This window comes from Cherax quadricarinatus, chromosome 7 (assembly GCF_038502225.1).
Source record: "Cherax quadricarinatus isolate ZL_2023a chromosome 7, ASM3850222v1, whole genome shotgun sequence".
Lineage (NCBI taxonomy): Eukaryota > Metazoa > Arthropoda > Malacostraca > Decapoda > Parastacidae > Cherax > Cherax quadricarinatus.
In genome coordinates this window covers 60,043,354-60,059,533 of record NC_091298.1, presented here as the reverse complement: position 1 = coordinate 60,059,533, position 16,180 = coordinate 60,043,354, and the positions used below count along the sequence as shown (strand labels likewise).

General features: G+C 37.9%; 1 protein-coding gene across 38 annotated transcripts in view; it reads right to left on the bottom strand.

Moving 5' to 3' along the window:
• Positions 1-16,180, bottom strand: part of LOC128686900 (zinc finger and BTB domain-containing protein 14) — a 407,181-nt gene that overhangs the window by 287,560 nt on the left and 103,441 nt on the right. The window lies entirely within an intron of this gene.

Sequence of the window (16,180 nt, the reverse complement as noted above, 5' to 3'; positions counted from 1 at the left end):
TGAAATAAGTAACCATGGCTCCAAAGAAAGTTCCTAGTAAAGTTCCTGTGGTAAAGTGAGAAACACCATGGAATTTCAGCATGAAGTGATCAAAAAGTTTGAGAGTGGTATGAAGGTGATGGAACTTGCCAGGATGTACAGCAAGAATAAATCGACAATTACATCCATCGTCGCAAAGAAAGAACAAAAAGATGCTAATGTTGCAAAAGGAGTAGCTTTTCTAACTAAACAAAGGACACCAATAATGGAAGATATGGAAAAGTTATTATTGTGGATTAAGGAAAAAAGAATTAGTGGGAGACAGTCTAGTCGAGTCTACTATTTGTGAGAAGGCATGAGGATCTTGCAAAGAAAATGCCTAGAACAAGTGCTGCAGTTTGTGAATTTAGGGCCAGCAAAGGATGGTTTGATAGAGTTAAGAAGCATAGTGGCATACACAGTGTTGTAAGGCATGTTGAGGCTGCAAGTTCTGACAAATGTGCAGCTAAACAGTATGTTTACGAATTCCAGGACTATGTAAAGGCTGAAGGATTCGAACCCCAACACGTTTTCAATTGTGACGAAACAGGCCTGTTTTGGAAGAAAATGCCAAAGAGGACCTACATTACCCAAGAGGAAAAGACACTGCCAGGACACAAGCCTATGAAAGACAGGCTTACTCTATTGCTGTGTGGTAATGCTAGTGGGGATTTCAAAGCAAAGCCTTTACTTGTCTATCACTCAGAAAATCCCAGTGTATTTAAGAAAAACAATGTCATGAAGAATAGATTGTGTGTGATGTGGAAAACTAATCATAAGGCTTGGGTCACAAGACAAATTTTCAAAGAGTGAGTTAATGATGTGTTTGGCCCAAGTGTGAAAAAATACCTCCTGGAAAAGAAACTGCCACTCAAGTGCCTCCTGTTACTGGACAATGCTCCTGCACATCCTCCAGACTTGGAAGACCAAGTGTTTAGGGACTTCAGTTTTATAAAAGTGAAGTTCTAACCTCCTAACACCACTCCTCTCCTCCAGCCCATGGACCAGCAGGTCATTTCTAACTTCAAAAAACTTTACACAAAAGCAGTGTTTCAAAAGTGCTTTGAAGTGACCTCGGACACTCTGTTGACCCTAAGACAGTTCTGGAGGAATCACTTCACTATACTCCATTGCATAAGCCTTATAGGTAAGGCTTGGGAGGGAGTGACTTCCAGGACTTTGAACTCTGCTTGGAGAAAACTGTGGCCAGATTGTGTCCAAGAGAGGGATTTTGAAGGATTTGAGACTCACCGTGACCCTGACCCTGCCGACCCAGTGGACTCTATTGTGTCTTTGGGGAAGTTCCTGGGGTTGGAGGCGAGTGGTGAGGATGTGGAAGAGTTGGTGGAGGACCACAGGGAAGAGTTTACCACTGAAGAGCTGCAAGAGCTTCAACTTGAACAGCAACAAACTGCAGCTGAAGAAGTTGCTTCAGAGGAGGAGGAGGAAGAAGAGGGAGTGAAGGAGGTGCCTTCTTCAGAGATTAAAGAGGTTTGTGCAATGTGGACTAGGGTGCAAGCTTTTGTAGAGAAACACCACCCTGACAAAGCTGAAACAAGCCATATCTGCAACATGTTTTGTAACATAACCCTGTCCCACTTCAGGGAAATCTTAAAGAAACTCCCGAAACAGAGCACTCTGGACAGTTATTTTGTGAGACAGGGGTCCAGTGACTCTCAAGCTGGTTCTAGTGGCATTAAAAGACAGAGAAGGGAAGTAACCCCAGAGAAGGCATTACTACCTAGTCTTCATGGAGGGGGATTCCCCTTCTAAACAATAACTCCTTCCTCTTTCCTCCTCCCTAACTTCCAGAAGCCAGCATTAGCCTTCAATAAAGGTATGTAATACTTACATAATTGTAAAAAAAAATTTTTTTTGTGAATATTTTTGTTGGGAATGAATTAATTTTTTTTTATTTATTTTTATTTATTATCACACTGGCCGATTCCCACCAAGGCAGGGTGGCCCGAAAAAGAAAAACTTTCACCATCATTCGCTCCATCACTGTCTTGCCAGAAGGGTGCTTTACACTACAGTTTTTAAACTGCAACATTAACACCCCTCCTTCAGAGTGCAGGCACTGTACTTCCCATCTCCAGGACTCAAGTCCGGCCTGCCGGTTTCCCTGAATCCCTTCATAAATGTTACTTTGCTCACACTCCAACAGCACGTCAAGTATTAAAAACCATTTTTTTTTTTTTTTTTTTTTTTCAACAAGTCGGCCGTCTCCCACCGAGGCAGGGTGACCCAAAAAAGAAAGAAAATCCCCAAAAAGAAAATACTTTCATCATCATTCAACACTTTCACCACACTCGCACATTATCACATTATCTTCATTAATTCTTATGGGAAATATTAATTCAGTTATCGGCCATTTCGGTTATCAGCCGACCTTCAGGAACGGATTGCGGCCAATAACCGGGGGTCCACTGTATTGGGTTTCAATGCCATTTTTCCTAAAATCTTGTATTAGTAGTAGTAGTATAATATATACCACTATTAGAATATTTTATGTACACATATATGGGTAATTCACATTATCTTTTCAAACATTCATATGCATTACATGTCCTAACTGCCGTTTAAACTCACTGAACATAATCAATACTTTTTAAACAAGTAATGATGATGCAACTGGACAATGCGCCATCACTCTTTAAGCAGTAAACACATTACACGCCTGGGGCAGCAATGGAACATAACTTGTGCCATGTGAAACAGAAACCTGTAACTGTTTTGCATGATGGTAGGATTGCTGGTTTTCTTTTTCTGACTCATAAACACGCTAGATAACAGGGATATCTTGCTAATCCTACTTACACTTTGGTCACACTTCACAGACACGCACATCCATATATATATACATACATCTAGGTTTTTCTCCTTTTTCTAAATAGCTCTTGTTCTTCTTTATTTCTTCTATTGTCCATGGGGAAGTGGAAAAGAATCTTTCCTCCGTAAGCCATGCGTGTCGTATGAGGCGACTAAAATGCCGGGAGCGATGGGCTAGTAACCCCTTCTCCCGTAGACATTTACTAAAAAAGAGAAGTACTTTACTGATTAATTAATAAATATTTAAGACTGATTTTAAAGTTACAGAACCCTTGTTTAAAATGACTGAGCAACAGAAGAGTATGAAACAGAATACAAAAAAAAAGTGTGTTTAACCAATAATGGGAGGACGATTTTGCTTTTACTGTCAAGGATGAAAAGACTCTGTGACCTATCTGTCGTACAATCATCAGCCACTTGAAGCATCGTCATCAATGTAACCATAAAAATTTGCATCTGAATTTCCTCCTGAATCAAAACCGCAAAGAAAAAAATTAAGATAAAATTTTCGAAATTAATTTAGTCACTCAACAAAATAGCCCATTTTCCTTCTGTAAGCAAAGTGATTTGGGTACTGAAGCTAGTTTTCTGATGGCTTGGAATACTGCCTTACAATCAAGTTTTCAACAAGCAGAGATTAAATATTCTGCTTTGGTTAGAACTACTATGTAGTTTTATTTTTTATAAATACAATTTTAAAGTAATATTTTCTGTGGGTCTTGAACATTCAAAAATGTATGAAAAGTATATGTGGCTCTTCTTATCTAAGAACCCTTGGTCCAGATCATGGCAGGTGTTGACAGCAGACGTACACTAGGCCAAGCTCCTTCCTGTTCCAATACACCATAACAGACCACCTATAAAGTGTGATTGGCTACCTCACTATTCACCCTAAGAATGGACCCTGACAAATGGTAGCACATAGGGAGTACATAATACTGACAGGATATTCAACACTTCGTTGCTGAATAAAAGTACAACCAAGTAAATCACATGTTACCTCCATGATGTCAAAGTGCAGCGGTTAACCCTTTCAGAGTTTCAGCTGTACTAGTACGGTTTACGCCCCAGGGTTTTTGGTGTACTAGTACCCCTAAATTCTAGTGCCCTCAAATCTAGTGAGAGAAAGCTGGTAGGCCTACATATGAAAGAATGGGTCTATGTGGTCAGTGTGTGCAGTATACGAAAAAAATCCTGCAGCACACAGTAATGAGAAAAAAAAAAACTTTGACCATGTTTTTGGAATAACCCTTTGAGGGTTTCGGCCGTACTAGTACGGCTTACGACCCAGGGTTTTTGACGTACTAGTACGCCTAAATTCTAGCGTCCTCAAATCTAGTGGGAGAAAGCTGGTAGGCCTACGTATGAAAGAATGGGTCTATGTGGTCAGTGTGCACAGTCTAAAAAAATCCTGCAGCACACAGTGCATGAGAAAAAAAAAAACCGACCGTTTTTTTGGAATAAAACAGCGACTTTGCATTGTATTTTTGTATGGTATTTATTGTTGTATTCAAGTTTTCTTGGTCTCATTTTATAGAATGGAAGACATATTACAGAAATTGAGATGATTTTGACTGGTTTTACAATGAAAAGTACCTTGAAATTGAGCTCAAAGTAGCAGAAATGTTCAATTTTTACCAAGTTCAAAAGTAAACAAATCATGCCAAGCGTCCAATACACGTCAACTGGAGAGTCTAATATTCTTTTGCAAGTGCGCCAATATTATTTATACCATTTTTTACACTAATGCAGTAGTCTGCATAACAGTAAATCTTCTATTTTTTGTGAAAATAAAAATTCAAAGTGGAAAGCAAAAGAATGTAAGAGGGGCCTTCAGACGTGACTAATGAACAAAGGAAATGTCATTTTAGTGCCAGGAATGTCTTTCTTGTTTATACTGGACCCTATTCGGAAATTGGCATCTTTTGAAATTTGTGTGAAATTGGCAAAAATTGCTAAATTCTGACCACTGTATTGGATAGTTGAAATAGGTAAATGGGTGGTTTCTTGCACTCATTTGATAGAAAAAATGGAGTTCTAGCGAAATATTCATGTTTTTCGTCGACTAGTGCAGTGGAATTGGCCGAAAATGGGGCTCAAAGTGGGCAAAATCACCGATGCGTAAACATCGCCGAGACCGCTAACTTCGCGAGAGCATAATTCCGTAAGTTTTCCATCAAATTTCATAATTTTGGTGTCATTATGATCGGGAAAAGATTCTCTATCTTTTCATAGGAAATTTTTTTTTTTTTTTAAATTTGGCCGACCCTGAGAACGAGTCTCGGAGAGGGCCTGTCGACCCTCAAAGGGTTAAAACCGACTTTGCACTGTAGTATTTTCATATGGTATTTATTGTTTTCTAGTTTTCCTGGTCTCATTTTATAAAATGGAAGACATATTACAGAAATTTAGATGATTTTGACAGGTTTTACAATGAAAAGCACCTTGAAATTGAGCTCAAAGTAGCAAAAATGTTCGATTTTTACCACAAAGTTCAAAAGTAAACAAATCATGCCAAGCGTCCAATACACATCAACTGGCGAGTCTAATATTCTTTCACAAGTGCACTGATATTATTTATACCATTTCTACACTAATGCAGTAGTCTGCATAACAGTAAATCTTCTATTTTTTGTAAGAATAAAAATTCAAAGTGGAAAGCCAAAGAAATATAAGAGGGGCCTGCGGATGTAACTAACAAACAGAGAACTTGTTATTTTAGTGCCTGGAATGTCTTTCTTGTTTATTCTGGACCCTATTCGGAAATTGGCATCTTTTGAAATTTGTGAGAAATTGGCAAAATTGCTAAATTCTGACCACTTTATTGGATAGTTGAATTCGGTAAATGAGTGGTTTCTTATACTCATTCGATAGAAAAAATGGAGTTCTAGGGAAATAGTTATGATTTTTGTCGACTAGTACACTGGAATTGGCCGAAAATAGGGTTCAAAGTGGGCAAAATCGATGATGTGTAAACATCGTCGAGACCGCTAACTTCGCAAGAGCATAATCCCATAAGTTTTCCATCAAATTTCATACTTTTGGTGTCAATATGATCGGGAAAAGATTCTCTATCTTTTCATAAGAAATTTTTTTTTTTTAAATTTGGCGACCCTGAAAACAATTCTCAAGTGAGGGCCTGGGGACCCAGAAACGGTTAAGCAAGTAACACAAGAACAAGAACGGAGGAGCACTGCACCAGGACTACTGACCCACGTGTGAATATAACAATGGTACATAATACTGGCAAGTAGATAAGCAAGACTTGCAACATTTAGCTATCTTTATTCCAAAACATTTCGCCTCCACAATCAAATACAGATGAGATAGCAGAAGCAGTTGAAATGTAGGGACTATCTAATCACTCCATTACCCATGTAGTAGTAGTTTTGAGGTGGTCAGTCCCTTGGCCTGGAGAAGAGTTATGCTCCACTGTTCCAAACTATGGAGAATAGCTCTTCACCAGGCTGAAAGACTGACCACCTCAATACTACTACTCCGAGGGTGGTGGACTGATTATATCGACTCTACATCACTGCCTCCACAGTACATGTATTCAACTGAAGAAGCCTACTGTGCAAGTGAAATATTTTGGAATACTGATACCTAAATGTTGCACATCTTCCTTAAATACTACTACCCCATGCTAGGCAGGTCCTGCTCACACATACTCGCATATTTGTCCAACCTAATTTTAAAGCTACCTTTTAAAGGTTCTCGCTTCAGTGACACTACTCTGTTTTGTTCCACTCATCCACAACTGTTACCAAACCTACTACCTATATCCTGTCTATGTCTAAAGTTTCCCAACTTTGGCCCATTCCTGCACGTCTTGTCCTATCTATACATCTTCAGCATGTTATTTATATCCCCTGTATTTATTTATTCCCATCTTTCATTTGCATGCTTCAATCATATTCTCCCTAATTTTACGTCCTTCCAGGGTGAAAATTCAATGCCCTCAGTCTATCCTCATAGAAAAGATTTCTGATACATGGGATCAATTTAACCCTTTCAGGGTTTTCGACGTACTAGTACGACTTACGCACCAGGGTTAGTGACGTACTAGAATGCCTAAATTCTAGCGCCTTCAAATCTAGCGAGAGAAAGCTGGTAGGCCTACATATGAAAGAATGGGTCTATGTGGTCAGTGTGCGCAGTATAAAATAAATCCTGCAGCACACAGTGTGTAATGAGAAAAAAAAACTGACCGTGTTTTTGGATTAAAACAGCGACTTTGCCCTGTATTTTCATATGGTATTTATGGTTATATTCTAGTTTTCCTGGTCTCATTTTATAGAATGGAAGACATACTACAGAAATTGAGATGATTTTGATTGGTTTCACAATGAAGAGTACCTTGAAATTGAGCTCAAAGTAGCAGAAAGTTCGATTTTTACCAAAGTTCAAAAGTAAACAAATCATGCCTATGGTGTAGAAATATACCTAGTTGGACGAATCTTATTGTGGCTAGCTGGTCCAGAGGGTAACGCGACGGGCTGGAGTTTTGAGACACTGACCGCGGGTTCAATCCCAGCCGGGGTATGGTTTTTTTCATGCCAAGCGTCCAATACACATCAACTGGTGAGTCTAATATTCTTTCACAAGTGCGCTGATATTATTTATACCATTTCTACACTAATGCAGTAGTCTGCATAACAGTAAATCTATTTTTTTGTAAGAATAAAAATTCAAAGTGGAAAGCAAAAGAAATATAAGAGGGGCCTGGGGACGTAACTAACTAACAGAGAACTTGTTATTTTAGTGCCAGGAATGTCTTTCTTGTTTATTCTGGACCCTATTTGGAAATTGGCATCTTCCAAAATTTGTGTGAAATTGGCAAAATTGCCAATTTCTAACCACTTTATTGGATAGTTGAAATTGGTAAATGGGTGGTTTCTTGTACTCATTCGATAGAAAAAATAGAGTTCTAGTGAAATAAATATGATTTTTGTCAACTAGTACACAGGAATTGGCCGAAAATAGGGCTCTAAGTGGGCGAAATTGCCGATGCGTAAACATCGGCAAGACTGCTAACTTCGCGAGAGCATAATTCCCTAAGTTTTCTATCAAATTTCATACTTTTGGTGTCATTATGATTGGGAAAAGATTCTCTATCATTTCATAAGAAAAAAAAATTTCCAAAAAATTTTCGACCCTGAGAACAAGTTTAGGAGGGGGCCTCTCGACCCTGAAAGGGTTAATCATCTTTCTCCATGTTTTCCAGTGCATTCATATATATTCAGCAATGGGGAGACTAGAACTGCAAAGCATAATCTAAATAAGGCCTTACAAAGGATATACAGTGGAACCTCTACTTACTAGTTTAACCCTTTCAGGGTCCGTCCCGTAGATCTACGGCTTTACGTTCAGGGTCCAAACCGTAGATCTACGCCATGAGCTCAGCTCACTCTGCTAAACTGTGAGTGGTACATTTGGGCCTAGATATGAGAGAATACATCTGTGTGGTATGTGTGCACCACATAAAACAGATCCTGCAGCACACTGTGTATAATGAGAAAAAATGAAATCATGATTTTTCGATTAAAACAGCAACTTTGCAGTGTTTTTTCGTATGTTTTTTATAGTTGTATTTGCGATTTCTTGGTCTCATTTGATAGAATGGAAGACATATTACAGAAATAGAGATGATTTTGATTGGTTTTGTCACTGGAAATGGCTTGAAACTGAGCTCAAAGTAGCAGAAATGTTAAATTTTTGCCGATATTCAAGAGTAAACAAACGACCTCACACGTCTAATACACGTCAGCTGGTGGGTCTAATATACATTCACAAATATAGTGATGATATTTATACAATTATTACAGTATTGCATAACAGTAAATCTTCTATCTTTTGGTGTGAATAAAAATTCATTATGTGAATAAAAAATCAAAATGGAATTTATTTGTAAAGCCTCAAAACATAACTAATGAACAGAGGAAATGTTAGTTTAGTGCCAGGAATACCTACATTGTTTATTCTGGACCCTATTTTGAAATTGGAATATTTTGAACTTTGTGTTAAATTGGCCAAATTAACAATTTCCGATCACTTTATTTTGTAGTTGAAACAGTTGACTTGGCGATTTCTTGTGCTCAATCGATAGAACTGAAGTAATACTAGTGAAATAGCTAAGAATTTGGTTGATTGGAATAATGTAATTGGCCTAAAATGGGAGTCAAAGTCGGCAAAATCGCCGATTCGTAAATATCGCTGACACATCAAAATTCGCGAGAGCATAATTTCGTCAATTTTCCACCAAATTTCGTACTTTTTGTTTTATTACCTTCACAAAAAGATTCTCTACGATTTCATAAGAAAAAATAACAAATTTTTTTTTTTTAAATTCTTGGACACTGGTGCGTGACTCCAGATTTGGGCCTTGGACCCTGAAAGGGTTAATCCATTCCGTGACCATGCTCACATCTGGATTTGCTCGTTTTCCTCGTTTAAATTAATTGAAATCCAATTGATCTGTTCTGGCTCTCAGGAGGCACGACAAGATATTTCAATATTTCGCTAATACAGTGGTCCCTCGTTTCTTTTAAACATCGATAGTTGTAATTTTTTAAAATAACTTTTTTTCGTCAAAACATTGACTCGTGAATTGTCTTTTGACATACAAATAGTCATTCGTCCCAGACGCGTGCGCATGCCTCGAGACGCTCCACACTCCATTCCCAGCCAGTGTGCCATTGTTTATCAGCGAGTGAGGACGATCCCATGCGGTCATACGATACATTTCAAAATATTCCATTCGTTTTAGTGCTTGCAACTGCTAAATAATCCACCATGGCTCCAAAGAAAGCTTCTAATGCCAACTAACACGACATAATTCAAGAAAAGGTTTGCAGAAAAATACGAAGGTGGTGGTGGCAGAGGGTGGTAACAAAAGTGGTGGTGGTAGAGGGTAGTAGCGATTGTGATGGTAGTAGAGGGTGGTAGCGATTGTGGTGGTGGTAGAGGGTGGTAGCGATTGTGATGGTGGTAGAGGGTGGTAGCGATTGTGATGGTGGTAGAGGGTGCCGCCTTCAGTGATTCAGCGATACTACTAACTCCTCCAGTATTGCTGGAGCTATACAGGGCTTCAGAAAACACTGCTGCCTCAACTGCAGCCTTCACCAACATTATGTACGGCTTATGCTCTCAGTGGCCCTTATACACTCAACAACAACACAACACTAGTCATGACATGACTTATTTTATTCATTCAAGAGTATATTCCATGTTTCTATGTTATTAATATTGTTTATTATGTCATATCAGTTGAATTGTGATAGATAAGTAAGCCAGAGTTGATATTAGTGTCATATTCTCCAACAATAAACTCGCCTCCCCTCCCTCTGCCATACACCAACAAGTGTTTTCAATAAAGGTAGGTGTGACGTTCAATGTTCATTTATATATTTTATTAATGCTTTACATTTGTCATTCTTTTCTGCATGTAAATCTATATTTAAGCTAGGGAGGTAACCCCTGAGAAGGACGGGACTGGGTACCTAGAGTCCTTATGGAGGAAAGATCCCCTTCCAAATAATAACCTCTTATCCCTCTCTCCACCTCCGTCTTCCATCCCTCAACAACAGTCTTCAATAAGGTAAGTGTCATGCTGAATTTTCATTCTTCTGTGCATGTAAATCTCTCTCTTTTTTGTTGATACTTCTGGGCGTCTGGAACGAATTAATTTGATTTACAATATTTCTTATAGGGAAAATGATTTCACAAATCGTCAATTTCGATAAGTCTCACACTCTGGAATGGCTCAAGAAATCGTAATGACACGATTGCAAACAAACCATACCCCCGGCCGGGATTGAACCCGCGGTCACAGTGGTGCCTGTGCTAACCTTCCTATGGTGTAGAAATATACCAAGTTGGATGAATCTTATTGTGGCTAGTTGGTCTAGTGGCTAACGCGACGGGCTGGAGTTTTGAGACTATGACCACGGGTTCAATCCCGGCCGGGGGTATGGTTTGTTTGCAATCGTGTCATTACAATTTCTTGAGTCATGTTGACGGCAGTGAAGGGACTTGAGCTAGAGTTCGTCACGGCCACGCTAGCTGGAGATTCGTCTGTAAAAACTTGCATTTGTGGTCACAGTGGTGCCTGTGCTAACCTTCCTATGGTGTAGAAATATACCTAGTTGGATGAATCTTATTGTGGCTAGCTGGTCTAGTGGCTAACGCGACGGGCTGGAGTTTTGAGACTATGACCACGGGTTCAACCCCGGCCGGGGGTATGGTCTGGAATGGATTAATTACGAAAAACGAGAGACCACTGTATTATCTATACGGCTTATTTATCTATCACAATTCATCTAATATGGCATAATAAACAATATAAATAACATAGAAACCTGATATATACTCTAGAATGAATAAAAAAGAGTCATTATGTGACACGTGGAGAAAGCCACAACCGCTCCCACATTGTTGTGGTAATCACTGCCATTTAGATGGGGCCTTTTGAAGCCGTCTATTATTATAGTTATTATTATATAGTACAGTAGGGGTCCACTTATACGGCAGGTTAGGTTCCAGGCTACTGCCAGAAAGCAGAACGCCATTTTTTCCACTTATAAATGCATATAAACACCAGATAACGAGTTTACACTAACATATATACACTAACATATATAACGTTATCAGTAGAACTAGGCATTAAAACAATAAAAAGTAAAATACACACAGAGTACACCAATTAAGTACTTACCTTAAAAGATTTGTAGTCTTAATGTAGGGTGAGAGGTGAGTTATATTTGTAGGAAGTCAGGTTTGGGTTGTATGGTAGTCAGCCAAGTGAGCCCACCCCACCCATACGTAATACACTACTACATTAATTAAAGCGCCCTAGAGCGATAAAATACATATACAGTATTTATTAATTACCTTAAAACATTTGTATCTTAATGTAGGGTGAGAGGTGAGTTTTATTTGTAGGGAGTCAGGTTTGGGAAGTATGGGTAGCCAGGAACTGCAGCCCTCCCCACCCCACCCCCACGTAATGTAAACAGACCAAACCAAAGCGTCTGGTTTTCGTCATTTTACATTGTGTACAAGTTGTCTCCACGTTGATACAGTATAATCAATAAAAGAGACACTCCCATTCTCTTGTAATACCATTTTTAGAAGAAATGACGCCCTGAGTGAAGGCATACGAAAGGAATACGTAATTGTCTAGTTACCCCCAGTAATATTATAGTGTAGACATTGTCTCGGATGTTGGATTACAAATTGCCTTGCTACCACATCTCATATTTATGTTAATTTACTCTACTGTAGTGTGTATTTAGATGGATTAAGCAAAATGTCTACATTAACGTTTTATACAATATTTAATGGTCCTCAGTGATTATTTTTACGTGTTATCATCATTATTAATGTGACGTCTTCAAGATTAATACAACACTAAGTGATTTTAATGTGTACCTGCATGTATAAAGTATGTATAACCTGAGGACATATTATTTTTACATCTTGATATGAAGCCAAGAATTCAATAACTTTGTGAAGTTATGCAATATTGACTTGGCTTTAGATTACAGCTAGCCCTCCACTTTCACGAGCTTTGAACATTCACAAATGCCCAGCTGCTCGGTTTTCACGTTTTATGTTTTCGTGTGTTTAATGATTGTTCGTGGTTCAATAGGTTAAGGAAGCAGTATGGTTAGGCCCTATTTTCAGCTAATTCCATTGTTCCAGTTGACCAAACTCATAGCTACTTCTTTAGAACTCCATTTTTTTTTCTATTGACTGAGTACAAGAAACTGCCCATTTATCAATTTCAACTACCCAATAAAGTGGTCAGAAGTTTGCAATTTGGCCAATTTCACAAAAATTTAAAAATATGACAATTTCAAAATAGGGTCCAGAATGAACAATGCAGTCATTCCCGGCTCTAAAGTAACATTTTCTTTGTTCATCCAGGCCCCTCTGATATTACTCTTGCTTTCTATTTTGAATTTTTATTCAAACAAAAAATAGAAGTTTACTGTTATGCAGACTACTGCATTATTGTAATAATTGTATAAATACTGTCAACCCATTCATGACTGCATATTAGAATGGCTACTTGGACATTACTGGAAAAGACATCATTTGTTTACCTTTGAACATCGGCAAAAATCAAACATTTACCCTACTTTGAGCTCCATTTTAAGGTTCTTTTCATGGTAAAATCAATCAAAATCACCTCTATTTTTATAATATGTTTTCCATTCTATCAGATGAGACCAAGAAAACGAGAATACAACCATAAATACTATATGAAAATAGACCACAAAGTTGGCATTTTAATAAAATAAAAAAGGCCAGTTTTTTTTCTCATTATGCACTACGTGCTGCAGGATTTTTTTTTATATGGTGCACAATGACCACACAGACCCATTCTCTCACATGTGAGCCTACCAACTTTCTCCTGCTTAATTTGAAGCCGACAGAATTTACGAGTATACATCAAAAACAGTAGCTCATAAGACATATATGACCGAAACAGTCAAAGGGTTAAAACTAATTTTCATTTTGACCTATATACAACTGATTTCTAGAATTTCACTGGCATTTTCCTGCATTTTAACAGATAAAGTGTTTAAACGTATACATTTCCTTGTCACTGACAGTAAGTTGACCCGAGTATTCGTACATAACATTTACACAGTAGTACAGTAAAGTACAGTACTGTTTACAAAATATTTGTAATAGTTTTGGCAGTTTGGAGGGATATGTTGTGTATCTTTATATGTGTATGCTTCTAGACTGTTGTATTCTGAGCACCTCTGCAAAAACTGATAATGTGCGAGTGTGGTGAAAGTGTTGAATGATGATGAAAGTATTTTCTTTTTGGGGATTTTCTTTCTTTTTTGGGTCACCCTGCCTCGGTGGGAGACGGCCAACTTGTTGAAAAAAAAAAAAATGTACTCTACTAAAGCATTTACCCAAAACATGCTGTCTATAATGTAACAACTTTCACTGTTCATAAAAAGTGGCTTCTCTCAACTTTTCATAAGATAACGAGATTCTGAACTTTATAAAAAGATTTCTTGGCAGCAGAACAAGTTTATGAAATAAACCAACATGGGTATAATAAATCCCTGAAAATATTAGGTATTCTAATAAAATCTCTTATCAAGTAACCAGGGGTTGAATTTTCAATGAACAGCAACTGAAATTTTGTACCAGGTAATTCAGACAAAAATTTAATAATAAAAAAAAATATAAAAAGGGGGAGGCAGTGAATAAAAACTAGTAATCCATAATTACATTGTAAAAACAAAAAGGCACAATACCGTGACTGGAACAATATAAATAAGAGCACAGTTATTTGTGTAAATCACACTGCAATTACACAGTCATGCCTTCACCAATCACGTACCTACTCTAGCAGCATTTACACAATTGCTAATTGTCTTGTGATAATCAGCAATTGTATAAATTGTATACCACCATGAAAAACATTTCGGTTTGGGGTTAAGAGGACCACCATGGATTATGCTGAATTCCAACTATACTGGCCCTCCACACCACAGTAAAGCTTATACAGCTTAAAGAATTATAGTCCTTTGTATAAACAACAACGCACCATTTTAATGCAATTCTGCATTTTACTTGGTTACTACCTCCTCAAATGCAATTTGCCGATACTGATGGCAGGTGATGGAACCTGACAATGCCTACCACGCTGGTACACATTGTTCAGGACCGCCGAAACCCTCTCCACACATTTTCAGGCCAATAAGCAATGACAATGCAAGGTATGAGAAACACTTTTTTGAAGAATTAAAGTAAAAGCAAAAATCTTCAGCCCACATATATAAATACAGGATTTCAAAACAAACTGACATGATAAAGGAGTTCAATTTCTACTGAATTTCATCTACACAATCTATATGACACTTTGATAACTTGCCAACTTAATTTATTGGTCACATGTGAAATAGTTTGTGTATGCCCTTTCTGTACAATACACAGTAAAACCTTAGATATAGTATTGGACTAAGAGGAAGATTGTCCAAGTTAACCCTGTCATTGTGAAGACCCTCAAAATTAATACTGGTCCCATGTCTAATTTAAAAAAAAAAAACTTCTGAAATGGTAGAGAATCTTCTTCTGAAGGTAATTCCGTAAGTTTTCTGATGGATAACTTATGGAATTACAAAGGTGTAAATAAAGTTAGCAGACTGGGTACAATTTACATTGCAGAGATTTTTGCCCACCTGAATCCTATTTTAAAGTCAGCAAAAACAGAATATCTCCACTACTTTGAGTGCAGTTTCAAGCTACTTCTGATCCTGCAACAAATCAAAATTTCTCTATTTCAGTAGCACGTGTTCCATTTTATCAAATGATACCAATAAACAGCCAGTAAAAACCTTCAAGTTGCCCTTTTAAACCAAATGTATGGTCCAAGTTTTGCTTTTCCCTTCATGCATCACGAGGGCTGGGATTTTTTTTTTTTTTTTTTTTTTTACAATGCGCACACTCGCCGTGCAGATCCATTCTCCCATACATAGGCCAAAATTTACAGCTCACATGTGAGTGAGCTGAGCTCGTGATATAGAGCTACGTGAGGCACCTGGGCCTCCTGTGCCAGGATCAATCCCCAAACCTCTGTGCGAGAGCTGAGAATGCTATCAACCAAAGCAAATGTGTGCCCAGTAAAAAAATAAAAGAAATCTGCCCAACACAGTGAATGAAGAAAAAGCAAACCTCTGGTTGAAAATAGCAACTGAGGTGTTTTCTCTGAGTAGTTTCTATGGTTTTATAGGCCATTTCTGGGTATTATTTAATAGAATGTAAGATGTACTATTGAAAGAGATGATTCTGGTTGGTTTCAGGACAAGAAGTAGGTTTATATTCAGCTCAAAATAGCAAAATTATTATTTTGTCGATTTTCCCGAGGGCAGGTAATCTCTGTAGTATCAGTTCCCAGTAGTACCAGTTACCAGTAGTATGACTCACTACCAACTGTCTGCATGAATCAGTGACTGTTATTCATGTTGATGCTGACTATAGCATGTTTTTGAACACTGCTCACCCCTAGGACCCAATTCGTGAGTCAGTCTTAAGATAGAGAGCAACCCCCACATGACAGTAAGGCCCCCCCCCCATAAAACCCTTTATCTGTTTTATGGGTTTTTAATAGGCCTGATTCAACTATTGGGGCACTGTAAACCATGACCAATCATTCCTGTTTATATCTAAAAAAAATAAGGTAAATCTGATTAATTTTGTGATTATTAATTCAAAATTGTCGGCAAGTCAAACAGAGGAGGCCTGGGATGTGATTAATGAACACAGGAAATGTTTAATGCTGGGAATGTTAACTTTA